This window comes from Falco rusticolus, chromosome 11 (assembly GCF_015220075.1).
Source record: "Falco rusticolus isolate bFalRus1 chromosome 11, bFalRus1.pri, whole genome shotgun sequence".
Taxonomy (NCBI): domain Eukaryota; kingdom Metazoa; phylum Chordata; class Aves; order Falconiformes; family Falconidae; genus Falco; species Falco rusticolus.
Genome location: NC_051197.1, coordinates 23,213,006 through 23,227,554, shown reverse-complemented (window position 1 = coordinate 23,227,554; position 14,549 = coordinate 23,213,006).

Genomic DNA, 14,549 nt, shown 5'->3' with positions numbered 1-14,549 from the left:
ATATCGAATGTTTGAATTGGAGGCAACTGAGAATTTAATGTACATTTAAAATTTATCTGTACTGTAAATATAGTCAGTCTAATAAAATATATATGAAGAGTGGAAAAGGGATTAAGACAATTTTCTTAGATGATAGTGGGGAGTTCTGTTATTTAAGGTGTTGACTTTTGACAAAGAAAGAACAAACCTGACTGGCAAGTTCTTAATGTGCTCTGAGGTTTCATTTTCTTTTTTGTATTTCCTTTGCTTCTGCTGCTAAATAGGTGCTTCAGATCTTAGCAGCAGGGTCTCAAATGTTAGTTTTAATTTGAAAAACTGTTGGTCTGGAATGAGATAAGCCCAGGAGATAACTCTAATTGAGATAAGCCAGAGACATTACTCCAATTCCATTTCCCCTGCTCTTTTCCTCTTCCCCCCAAATTGTTTCCCCCCTCTTCCATAGGAAGGGAAATGACCTCTCTGAAAGGTCATTGTCTGGGAACTTACTAATCATCATTCTGCAGAATGTAGCTTGACTGCTAGATCTCTGATTCAGGCTGTAAACTATGAAGTATAGTGGGTTTTTTTATATCTGTAAGCGCTTGCTCGTTGCTAAAACCTAACAATATATGTGTGTACCATCCATTTTTTTAAAATCACAGTGCCTTTTACCAAATGTGTTAATGTTATAGTTATGTGAATTTGACTTCTTTACATCTGCTTTTACTTTTAGGCATCCTGTCACAGAAAAACTTTATCCTCCATCATTTAGTCACAAAAAGATGTTTTGGGTTTTTTGGCCTCATTGAACATTAGCTTAACACTATTAGTTTTAACAGGATTTTTTCCTCTTTTATCAGGCAACAGTCAATCTTTCATCCTTAATGATGCCTTGCTGAGGTTTGAAATTTGTTTCTACTGTAAAAGTAAGAATGCCAACTGCCTATGGCTGGGAGAAGTTTGGGTTCTGCAAGTGTCTAGATTGACCTTTAAAGGAGATGTTTACTGCAAGAATCACATTAGCATGGCATTTTAGATACAAGTCAGAGAATGACTCCATTATCCCCGTCCTCTGTGTTGTCTTTTATTTCCAGTAAGGCAGGCTAGCTAAACCCACTTTGAAAAGTAGTACAGTTAATTTCTCTTTAAAAAAAATGAATGGGAAAGATTAAAAAGCAAATAATTTTTTTACTTCACAGCTGCCTACAGTAATGTCTTTCATAAAGTTCCTTTTCTTTATTTTTCACAGAAGGAAAGCAAAGGCTCAGAGCATCTTAATCACAAGATACAGAATGTGGTAGATTTCTGAACGGGATCTTAGCTCTCTCTAGGCCTGGTTACTTTAGTGGTTTCAACTTTGCTTCCCTTAAAACTGTTCTAGGTGAGAGAGGGACATCATTAGGAAGCAGTTGCATTGGCAATACCAAAACTTTTAGTGCTATTTACTTTCCTTGCCCAGCAAACTTGTAGTAGTATCTTTGTACACGTAAATACAAATATGTATATATGCACTCTTTCACTCCCAACTGTTAGTTCTTAAATTCAGGTTCTTTTCATTCTTCTTGTAGCTATGTTCAAATTTCCTGTTCTTAAGTAACAGGGTAAACTGTCATGAGTGTCGTAAGCTAATTGGAGACTACAGAAATGAAAAAATATCTAAACATTGGTTGACCTGTCTGATTGGTTGACCTGTCTGATCAAACTTCAAATTTTCCTACCTGTGTTAGTTGAACAGAAGACTTCATACTTCTGGGAAGACAATTAAATGCTTTTTCACCGGTGTGAGTTACTAAATTGACAGAAGGACACCAGAGGGGGAGTATATATTAGCTAGTTAATAGGTGCTGGACAGAAATAATTAATTTCAAGAATGTTTCATAAAAAAAGTGACATCATATGTGCTAACCTGTACATGTGAAGGAATTACTCGGATGCCTCAATTTCTATGTTTTTTAATTGATGTAATCTCTATACTCTCAGTACTATATATAAAACTGTACAATACTGTGAAGGATGCTGGCCAAATGGTTTACATGCACACTCTGAGCTCAGGTTTGGATAGACTGTCATCAGTATTATTGCTTATTCAAGTTGGTTTATGTTTAATCTTATTTACACTTATGCAAATAAAAAAGTTGATATAAATGACTGAACCCTGAACAGTTAATTTCCACTAATTTTCTGCTTTTAAAAATACAACATATTCAGAGGAGTAATTAAAAATAACTCTTACAACTCTCCTTTCACCTCACCTTTAGTAATAATATATAGTTTAGTGGTAATCTGGGCAAACCTTGAAGCTGTCTGAATTTTCTAAGTGCAGGTGGTCTTGCTTTGACAGAAGTTGGATTCCCATGCATTGCTATGAGGCAATCTCAAAAAATCTTAATCTTTATTTAGAATAACAAGCTATTTGCAGTGTTCATGCAGTTGTAGCATAAAACCTTGTAAAAACAGGTATAGTTCACAAGATGTGAAGTGTGAAAATGAACAGTATGATATGAAAGAATGAAAATGCTTGTATTTGGCGGTTCAGCTGTCTTCTGATGAGCAATTCAATTAAGTCTGGCCTTGTTAAGTAGGTGCTTGAAAACTAAGTCAAGTGATGCGGTAATTATGAACACAGAAAAACAAATCCCTCCTTCTTTTAAATAGCAATCAAAATATTGATGTGGAGAAGTTGTTATTGTGGAGCTTTTTATACATATCCAAAAAACATTAGGCAGCTAAGTTGAGGAGAACTCAGTGTGCAAAAACACAGGGTTGGAAGGCTTGAGGAGGTGTTCAATGCAAATCCATCAGTATCTCAGTTTCAAGACTCCACAGGGGAGTGATTTAAAGACTATGTAAGTTTATAATAGGAACAAATTATACTTTTACCAAATTGTAATCAAATGGAGCATAAAAAGTGAATAATGACATTTCACACTGGGTATTTGTTTCCAATTAATACAGAAAACTTACCTAGCTCTAAAATAATACATAATACTTTAGTTAGACATTAATAATGAAAATGGATTTCTGGACAGCGCATTGTACTTCTGATCATGAGAACATTGGTTTTAGTTAATTGGCAACTCACTGGGTTTCTCCCCACTTTTGTTTTACTGATGGTCAATGATTTTTCTCTAGAACAGCAATATTAAGTTAAAGAGTAAAGATTAAAACGTATGAGATACTGTCTACAGTGTTCTACTGAGTGGCATTTGGTTTAACTTCAGCAGTGTCACGGGAGCTGATAGCTCATTTACCCATTGCCATTTGGAATTTGTAAAGCAATCTGTAAACAACAGCTTCTGTCCATGTAACCTGTTTATTTTGTGAAATTCCACTTGCTTCAGCAATGTGAAAGAGTTGGTATTTGGTTTATCTCCCTTTGTCACTGTCACTAGTGGTCACTATGGAGCACATAATTCAGTTTCATTCAAACTTATACCTGCTTTTATTTAGCAACACACTGGGCTGCATGGTCAGGTCATCCTGGAATGACATTGAAGAGCTCAGCTGAATGGGGCCCAGATCAAAGCTTTGAGTTAAGACTCAAACTTCACTAGAGAAAATGAAGTTGCCTTGAAAAGAAGGAGAGAGAGAGGTCATCTGGCCAGGCAGCCCTTTCACTGGGGGAACTGGAGCCTGTCCCTGTCAGAGCTTTACTGAGTACCACCTGTGAAAAATCTGAAAGTCTGGCCGGTGCTCCAGCTAAGAGTTATGTGGTGGAACATGAAAAATTAGCAGCTCTTCATTTGGCGTCCTCCTGCCTCACACTAGGAAAAGCAGTGTACTACACCTTTAATGCTGGTTTACCTCAGGGAGAAAATGGTAAGCCCATGTAGAAAAACATCTGGTTGGAAGGGCTTCAGGCAGTAATGCTAGACTGCAGAAGCAGAGGCTACATATTTCGGTAAAAAAAAAAATTAACTGTGCCACGAAAAGAGTTCTGCCCTTCTGTTTTGCATGAACATTCCTAACCAATTCAGTCAGTGTAGCTGTAGTGCTGCTAACTAAAATTTTCTTACAGATTAGTTCAATAGGAAGATAAAATGAAAAACAAACTGACATTTCTGAGATATACCATATGCTGTAGTGCATCTGTCACGTGGCTTATCTGCTTTCTGGCCATGTCCAGCACTTTCTGTGCAGAAGCCTATTTGGAGAAACCCTGCAGTAGATTCTAGTGCTGTCATGCTTGAAAGTCCCAGATGAGAATTGAAAATATTTATGGGTGTAACTTCTCTGAGTAGAAAAGAAAGGTGTGAAATACTCAGGAAAACTGTTGAAAAGTAGCCTTAGTCAAGGCGACATTCGCTAAATGTCTAAATTATGACTGCTCTTTTCTTTTAAGATATGTGTGTGAAGCATACTAGTACCATGTGATTTTACTGTTAATGTTATGTATTGAAGAACCTCCAAGAGAAAGGCAATAATATCTGGATTTTACAAGGGAATCACAGAGAGTCAGATAGGACAAAATCTATGCTATTTAATATTATGTAAGCACGAATTTAAAATTTGCCCTATAGATGTAATTGTGATGTAGGTGAGCAGCACAGCTCTGTGTGTTTGCACTTAATAATCAGTTCCATGGCCCTCCACACAGACAGGATGTTGGAATGACTGGAGGTGGTTCACAGCTTCAAGCTAGCTTCACAACAAAGCAGTTGACTATGTATGCAGGAGCTTTCCAGATGAAAATATTGGACAGTCCCAGAGATTCCCTCAGACAGCTCCTGCTGTGCATTGCCCAATTGATGAGAATTGTTTCTGTGCTTAAATGTGTTCATTAACATCCTGGGTGGCGAATCTGGCAGTTCTAGTGATTTCTAGGCAGTTCCTGCTGCAAAGAATTGACCAGAATGAACATAAATAATACTAAGTAGTCAGTAGAAACCATTCTGTGCAGATCTGGGATAGAAGAGAATCAGAGGGTGGAATTTAAAAGTAACGGTGACCATTAAAAAAATATATCCCCCAAACCAAAAAAGAAACAAACCACACCACCTTGAGATAGAGAGTCAGGTGTTGTTGTCGAACCTGGTTGGTAATCACTGTGACAGTAATTTCAATTAGACAGATTGTTTTGTGTAGATGAGAGAAACTACTCAAACAGCTTGACTTTGTATGGCACATGTTGTAGATACTGATCTTTGTACCTGACTTTTTCTTATTCTTTTTTTATTTTTATTTATTTATTCTAATCACCCTTCATTATTTTTCCTGTTGTGGTGGTGTTGACCATGACTGCATGACAGGTGCCCACCAAGCTGCTCTATCAATCCCCTCCTGAGCAGAATGGGGAGGGGAGAAAATAGGATGAAAAAAATAATTGTGGGTTTAGATAAAGGCAGTTTAATGAAGCAATAGTAAAGGTCATGTATGTGGAAGCAAAGGATAACAAAGGGTGTTTTGTTCTCCACTTCCCATCAGCAGGTGATGTTCAGCCACTCCCTGGGAAGCAGAGCCTTAGTATGTGTAGTGGCACCTGCAAGACAAACATCGTAAATAACAAATGCCCCTCCTTCCTCCTCCTTACTTTTAGCTTTTGTATCTGAGCAGATGCCATATGGTATGGAATGCCCCACTGGTCACTTTGGGTCAGCTGTCCTGGCTATGTCCCCTCCCAAGGTCCTAGAAATGTTGGAGAGACATCCTTGATGCTGTGTGAGCCCTGCTCAGCAGTAACCAAAACACAAGTGTGTTGTCACCACCTTTCTAGCTACCAGTGCAAAGCACAGCACTATGAGGGCTGCTGTGGGGCTCACCCAGACCCAATAAAATTAAGTAAAATGTTTCAGATTACTTGGATTTTATGGTGGTTCTATTTTTGAAACTTACCTTGTGTTACCACTGTGATTGTTGATTTCTGATCCTTTGGGAGGAAAATTACATAAAATCTCTTATTACTAACATTTAATTGACATTTTATTCATATCATTTATTTCAATTGCAGGACTTGAATGTCATTTAAACAGCAATTATTTTCCCAATACTATATGTTACCAGCTAGGTAGGCAATACATCCTGCATTACAATGAGTTCATTTAAAGGAAGATGATACTGATCAAGGAAAGAATGTTTGTAGAACAATTTGGTAGCACAGGGCTACCAAATGGATCGTGAGGTGGTTTGTATGTTTCTGATCATGTGAAGTCAATGTAATGTTATTAACATACTTAAGTCTCTATTGTGGATTATCCTATCTTAATATGGAAATGATTTATGGCATGGGACTTAAGGATAACAGAGTCCCTGACCGCTGTACCAAAGTGCTTTGACACTAAAATAAAACATCAAATACATTCAATACCTGCTCTTTTTTTAAAAAATTATCACAAAATACTAGTAGTGATTATTGTACTCTAAGCACTTTGTTGCTAAGCACTGCCTTAGCCTGATGGTAAGGTTCACGTTTATCATCAGATAATTGAGAATTTTTTGGAAAAAATATAGTTCAATTTGTAAAGCAAAATTACTCTGTAGACAGTGATCAGGAAGTAGAAGTCTCACTGTTACTAGTTATGCTTTGCTGTTTTCTCTGTGGACAGATTTTCACAGGTTCCTTTTCTACCGGGAAAGAAGAAAACTGGTTAATAGAGAAGAACCTGATTGTTAGCTTCAAAATTCATTGTAAGGATTCTTAAAACAGTGACATAATTAATGGCCATGGCAGAAATGCCACCAGCGATGTTAGAAAGGCGGAGGAAAAGTGAATAGATAGTTGTTCCTCTTCTGTTTCCTATGGGATTGAATGAGCAATGGAACCATCGTTCTTCTTGGGAATGGAAGGTGGAGGTACTGAGTTTTGCTGTGATGCATTTGGGTAGTTAATAACAAAAAAACGTAAAGGGAGTGGAGTGTCCTGGAATTTCTGGGATTGGTTCAAATTGTGTAGGCCTTGTGGAGCAGCCTTGACCTGTGCAAGTGAGGGGGACAGCAGGTAAAATTCTGCTGTCCTCAAAGAACTTGTCTGGTCACAGGCAAGTTGTTTGTGTGTGGGGGCTGGATAATCATACAGTTACACGTGGGTTATCCTTGGGCACAGCAATTATCTCTAGGAGGCCCTGTGCTAGTGACATAATCATCATAACTCTCCCAAAGGGGATGGTGCTGAAATAACACATTATTTTTAGATTTTAACACATGCATTTTATGTATCATAGCTGAGGTTAACTTTCCCTCTGGCAGTTGGTGAGGTATCTGACCAGACTGCTTTTTTTCTGTCAATCCAATCATTTTTGGGCTTTCTTGAGCAAAATATTCTGAACTTTCTAAAACGATCAATTTCTCATGAGTTATTACTGGAAGAAGGTGATAATTGTTTTATCAATACAAGACACAGTCAGTTGCATTTCAAATACAAAGCTAGTTATCTGACCACACTCAGGCAGCTTTGGTTATTGTTTGATTTTGGCACTTGGTGAGTTATTAGTAACAGATGCATAATACTGAAAAACTTCCACTGCTCAGGAGCAGCCAGGCTTTAAGTCCAGCTCCCAGTGCAAGCCAGGCCATGTTTTGGATAGATATACAGGAGGATTGCTGGGGATGAGGATGGCGGCCCCACAATCCACACCTGGCATTGCAGCCAGCTCTGGGGGTTGCCTCTCAGGGATGTCCTCTGAGAAGAAAATGAGAAGGCTGTCAAATAGCTGATGAAACCCTGTCCATTCCTTCACTCATCCTCTCTTGTTGCAGGAGATTTGTGTGCTTTGCAAAATAAAGCATTTTTTTGTTTCCTAAGGTGAAAATCTTGATACTACCCTTAAATTTCTGCTAAAGACTTCTTCTGCCAGGGGCAATGGGCAGGGACCCTTGTCTCTAGTTTTCACTAGCTGGTGTTTGGGTTTCTGAAATGTGCCAAAACATTTGTCTTAAGTCAGTCCTCATTTGTTACAGCAAGTATGCTAGTGAAAACAAAGCCTTCCATCTTTTGATGCAAAATCATGCTTTTTGAGGGCATAGCCAATGTATCCATTTGGAAACTTCCAGGCATTACTCTGCTCTGTGCTTGTATGTTTATACAAATGAGAGTGTCTCTTGTAAGCTATCAGAGTGTATAGTTCATGTAGTAGGATAGCAACATGTGTACTCTCATCTAGACAAATACTCTTCTGTGGTGATTCAAGGAGCAATAATGAAAAGTGAGCCTGTTCAAAGTAAATGTGAAAGTTTTAAAGCCACTCAGGAAGCCTAAGGCACTAGATTTTAATAGAATTAACTGGTTCCCCCAGCACAAAATAATTTGAGTTAGTGTCAGAAAGGTGACTGGAGGTACTGGAAGTTAATGCCCATCTTTTAGAAAGATCTAGATTTTGCATTGTTACTGAAATTGCTGGTTTGGGGTTGTGGCATTGATTTGGTGGAAGGAACTGCTTAGCATCCACAGAATGTCAGTATCTAGCATCTTAAAAACGACACAAAAGTGCTGCTTTGGCTGTGATGGGACTGTGTGCTGTAAGCATGGCTGACCAAACTTCTTCCTTCTCCACTGTGTTTTATTGCTGTAATGTCATTTGCTTTTGATGCCAAAATGGAGTAACAGCTCAGTGACGAATTTTGTCTTTAAGCAGCAAAGATATTTATTTCGTGCAACATTGGGGAGCTAGCCGATTGGCACCAGACAAACTAGCTCCGAAGGTTTCAGTGAAAAGTTAGGTAATTCATACAGTTTTTGTGAGAGGTTACAACATCTTTACATACATATTCATCTGATTTTGATACCTAATGATTCTGCTTATAATAGGTGGGATCTAGGTCCTGTAAACCTTTCAACTTTTTGTTCAATGATTTCCTGACTCATGGTCTCCTTATCTCCTTCAGGTGCCCACCTTATCTTTTCTAATTATTCAGAGTACATTCCGTTACTTTAACATTGTCAGTGGTATATTCCTTTAACATCATCAGTGGTACCTTTTCCTATTCAGAGTACTTTTCTTATTATTTATAGTACATTCCTTTAACGTTGTCAGTGGAACCTTTTCTAATTATTCAGAGTACATTCCTTTCTCAACAGAGCATTGTACCAAACTCATCCTGACTAATCTTTTCAAGACCATGCTCTGTTTCACTTTGGATGGTCAAGGTACAGCTGTTAAAGCTCAGAGAAAATTATTTTTTTGTTTCTTAAATAAAATATTTTTTACTAATCTATGAAAGTTAAGGTACATGATACCGACTTATCTTCAGTGCTTTGTTTCAGCAACCACATAGTAATGCATCTTTATGAGGAACCATGAACTAGATGGCCTGTACTTGTCTCTGACTGATCGTATATATAACTCTGATATGCCTTTACTTGATTCTTTGCCTACTCTGCTCACTGCACTGTTGAGGGATGTTTATTTTCTTTTAGACTGCTTTATAAACCTAATTAAATGCTTGTAAATTATAATTATGCAAACTTCAGCCAGAAGGTTTATGTGCTGATGCAGCTTGATCTTTTTGAACATACTAAATTTGGTTTAAAATTCTGTTTTCATCATCTATATATTTCCAACACTTAGAAGCTGAACAATGTCTCTGAAAAAAGGAATAACCTAAAGCACAGTCTGGTAAAACTTAAGCTGTCTGAAAATAAGGACAGAACTGGGCAAAAACGTTTATTTTCTGTGCCTAGTTACTCCAGCATTAGCTAAAATCTGAAAATAACAGTGCTGAATTTTCAATACATATCTTAGGCTTTTCTTACTATTGATGAAACAAAAAGGAAAATAGAAGGAAAACAGCAGTCTAAAATAAAAGCATGGGATAGATAAGGAACGTTTGACCTAATTAGATTTTACATATATAACTAGCTAGCTAGATTATATATATATATATATATAGCAATGGCTTGAGAATATCAGCAGCTGTCAGCCTCTTTCTTTCTAAACTTCAGCTCTTTCCATTTAAAAAAAAATATTAGCCATCTAGGAAAATTAATTTAATTTTATGTGTTGATATAAGCCAGAGCTCATAACAAACCACATGCAACCCAGGGTCACTTCCAAATAACTTACCGTGTGAACTGTAAAATACAATTTTTTAAAGAACTCAGTTTTCTTTTAGAAAATGAAACAAGTTGTACATCTGTCTCAAATAAGTTTACATAGAAAGTCTGGGAACTTTCCCAGAGGAAATACTGCAATAGTTTCATATTAGAGTTTCATGCCATATAATAATGCCAACTTTTAGTACATCTCTCTATTCATTTTGCAGTCTTCTAGCTATTATTTTCAGGAATGTACAGAAAATGTGACTCACTATTTAGAGTGGACTGATAGACTATATTTCTGCTTTCCACGTTAGAATAACTTTCAGAACATAAAACATAGGAACACCTTTTATGTTTTTTTTTTTATTATTTGCTGTGTCACACAATTTCGATTCTATGTTAATTTAACTGCAGTCTGTATACTTGAACAAAAGGATGTGCCTTTTTTCAGTAAGGGCTGGAACTTTAACCAAATGGATTCCATGTATTTAACAAAAAGTACTGAAGGTGGATGGCACTATACTAGTAATTTGGTTCATCTATCTGTTTCACAGGAAATAATTACCATGATACAGTCATAGATTTTTAGAAACATAGGAAAATGGTTCCTGGGTCAGACCAGTAAACTCCTGTGCCTCAGTGTGCTGTCTCCAGGAGCTGCATCAGGAAATGTTATCTAGTGTGTTATGCTGGACACTTTTTGCAGGCTATTTTCCTCGCACTCTCCCAGCATGCAGTAAACTGCTTTGACAGAAAGACTGAAAATCTGAACAACTTTTTCCAAAAATCACTTCCCAGATACTTTTCAGTCCCTTTTGCTGACAATTTTTTGAAGTTTTTGTGGTCCTTCAGTGTCATCTACACATCCTTTCTTGTTTTCAGAGAAGGAGGAGACAATAGCGCTGGGGCTATTTACGCTGTCTAAGAGTTATCTAATGTCAAGTTAACTATCAGTTTGTGTATTTTAGATCACTTTGAACACCACAGTGCTAGTAGACTAGCTTCACTAATAAAGTAATTGGGCATTGCATCTACTTAAAATCTCTATAATAACAGGTATAAAGAAATGCAAATGTTATCTCATTCTTTTCAAATGTTGCAAGTAAATGGATGGGCCAGCATTTGAAAGACATGAAAAAGCCTGTTACTGTATTGAAGCATAGCCAAATCCTTCGTGTTGGGACCATTTAATACACTTGGCTGTGTACAGATACACATACAGCTGTAACAGAGAATGATGCTGTACAATGGGATCAAGATGGGAATAATGATGTAAAATACAGAAAATGAAGTGTGGTGTAGTATTAAATATAGTATTATAGGGTGAATCTCCTTTGAGGAGCTGCTCATTCTTAAGCAGATGGAAGACAAATTAGAAAAAAATAACTTAGCTGCTTCCAAAATATCAACTCACATCCTCCTTTTCCTTGTGAATAAGGAATATTTTATTCATTTGCCTAGAAAAGATTCCTACTGATATGTAATGTTATATATATATATATAGTTAGGAAGTACCATGCTGTGGAGCCTTTTATTGACTGGGTCGTCTTAATAGTAATGAATCAATACAGTGCTGGTGGGGTGAGAGGGCTGTGCAGGCTGTATTGTTTGTGTAGCTGAAGGCCTGAAAGTAGTTTGGTGATTTTTGTAGTTGTGCAGTGGGAGCATAGGAAGCTCAAGAACGGAACTGATAAGCAGCCAGATAATAGACTAATGAGCAGAACATCAGAAATCCATCAAAGAGAAAGCAAAGGTTTGTACTAGGCATGTGTGGTCTTGAATGGGAAGCAGCACAAAAAAATATGTAAACGTGACATGAATATAAACATTTATTGATCATGTTGTGCTTTTAATGACTGATGTGTGTGTGCATGCTCAGTCTCTAAGGAAAATTAACTAAAGGTGCATATGTAATAAGTTGTAGAAAATACAGTAACAGGAGAAGGTGTTGATTGAAGAACTGGCTATATAAAGGTGAGGCATGGGCTGGATTCTTTAAATTTATGTACTGAATAGTTCCTTTCCCCTGAGAGCTACTGAATGACTTGTACAAAGTATGCAGCCTGCTTTCTGCCACCAATTAGCATTTGGTTTAAGCATGAAGCTGCTTTGGTCTGAAGTCATATTTAGCTTTCAAATGTTAAAAGATGGATATAAATTCTGATACTATTTTAATTTCTACATTCATAACAATCTCTTCCTGTTTCTGTTACTCTGCCTGTCCCAGGAACTGCTGTTTTAATGTCTTGGGATTGGGAAAAGGAGGAAACGGAGTGGCAGTGTGTACCCATTTTTTTTGTTAGGCTGGAGTTCATCAGATCTCAGCCCCCACCTTGAAGTAAAGCCAAGTTTGAGGTTAGGTGAGGTGGCTCAGGTACAGTAGAATCATTTAAATATTTGGAGTGGTTCATGTTGTTTACCCTTTTTACTAAATGTCTCCTCTAAACAGGTGTATTCCAATTGTGTTTATCCTAAACAATTAAAAATCAGGTCATGTACGTCTAAGTCTTTTTTTCAATGGCTTAGTTGGAACAAACAAACCTCCATTAAAATAAAATCTCCAGACTATTGTTAAAAATTTGTAGTTATGCAAGTTAAGAGAAGGATAATCAAATTTCATACTTCATGCAGTAAGTTGATCACCACAGGAGTTGAGGAGAAAGTTTTCTTCAGATTTAAGCACTAAAGAACTTATTGTTCAGTTTCCTTGTAGGCCTTGTGTTTTAGGTTGCTAGTACATGAAAGTTGCTGGAATTGAAGAGTCTCATTAACCAAATCCTGGACCCTTTTTCTCATGTCCTTTGCTTGTTCAGAATAATAGGATGGATTTTTCAGGCCTTATTCAATTTACTTTTACATTCTTTGGTAATGAAGGAAGTTCAGAATGTAACTATGGCTTTTAATGAGTAGTGCCAAGAACCTGCAGCAAGAAAGAAGCAGAAACCGAGTACTGTATGTACTCACTATGTATGCAATTCAAGATTTCTGTAGGTGGCATTTTAAATATTATTGTAAACCTGCATGAAGCTGCATGAGTAAAATCTACAATAAACAGCCTTAAACTGATTATTATTCTTTTTTAATATATTCTGCTCTGATTATGTGGCAACGCAGGAAGCAATACCAGCCTTCCAAATGCTTTTGTGAGCATACCTTTATGGACTGGCCATGGCAGGCAAGATTGTGAGTGCCTTTTGAGCAAACAAGGCTTCCTCCATGATACCAGTCATCGATGCATGACAGCACTGCTGCTTTAGTGGACTACTGAAGAACTAGTGGGTACTATTGTGTCTTCCAAAAACACATTTCAAGGAGAGGGGAAGGACGTTGTCAAGGTACTCTTCCATCTCTGCACTGGGAGATGAAACTGTTGCATTCTGAGAGCAGAAGATAAGCCTTGCAAAACAAGGGTTGCCGTGACACCTTGCATGACTGCATATCATGAACTGGATGGTTGAATTTAAATGACAATCTCTGGACCTATTATGTTCTCCAAAACTGGAAGTGGCGAATTAATATTGATTGGGAGTTGAAAATTCCATCACAGACAGTGATGTCATCTCACTAGATGGTGCTGCAGAATCGTTTTGCCTAGAGAGCAAAAAACATGCTTTGTGTGATGATTAATGGCTACTATATTTGTGAGAAAAAGCTGAATTAGATGCTAAAACTCGGGTCTGAGAAAGTTATGGGTTTTCTGCTTAAAACTTTTTAATGTATAATTGAATCTGAACTGTAAGAAATAATTTGAGATGAGGAAGAGTTAAGTAAGAACTAAAAAAGTAAATAGTCGTATTATATATAAAGATGTAAGTAATACACATTTTCAAAGCTGAGATTAAGTTAGACAGAAAATAAGGACAACAAAGAAAAGGGAGAAAAAGTGAAACCACACTTTCTGTGAGCAATTCTTTCCAAGACTTTCTTGGAACTCGTGGTGCTGCATTTGTTATCACCATGATGAAGACTGACTTCTAAAAAATGAAATATCTTGTTATGGAATACTGCTGGTTTAAATTACATCTTGCTGTGTTGCTTTTTTTCCTGAATGTTAATGGTCAAATTTAAAGGATGTTGTTCTTTATAAACATTTAATTAACAAAAGATTTATTTATATTGCAGTGAGGAGAGCTAATTTACAAACTGATGGCAGTAGATTACAACTTGGAGATTTATTGTCCAGTCCTGAAGTAGTTTTAATACATGTTATGCATAGAAGCAATATTCCACATTGTTATTCCAAATATTTCAAATCCTCATCCTTATTGTTCCCCAAGGTGAGGTACAACTAATCATCTCTTGCCTTATAATGACAAGGAGGAATTCTTCTGTTGAAAACATGAAAGATGAAATGACAGGTCTTTAATTTATGCCAGGTATCTGCAAAACCATGGAATCTAGTGCAATATATAAGCTAAAGTCAACTCAGTATGAAGAAAGGGGAAAAGTGCTTAGCAGTGTTACTGGAATCATTTCACATGAGTCCATCAGTAGTATTATCTGGGCATGACAGGATCAAATGGCAAGTCAAAATATTTTTAATATAAGGCTAAGAACTGATCACTATCTGCAGAAGCTTAATATTTATCGACATAATAAG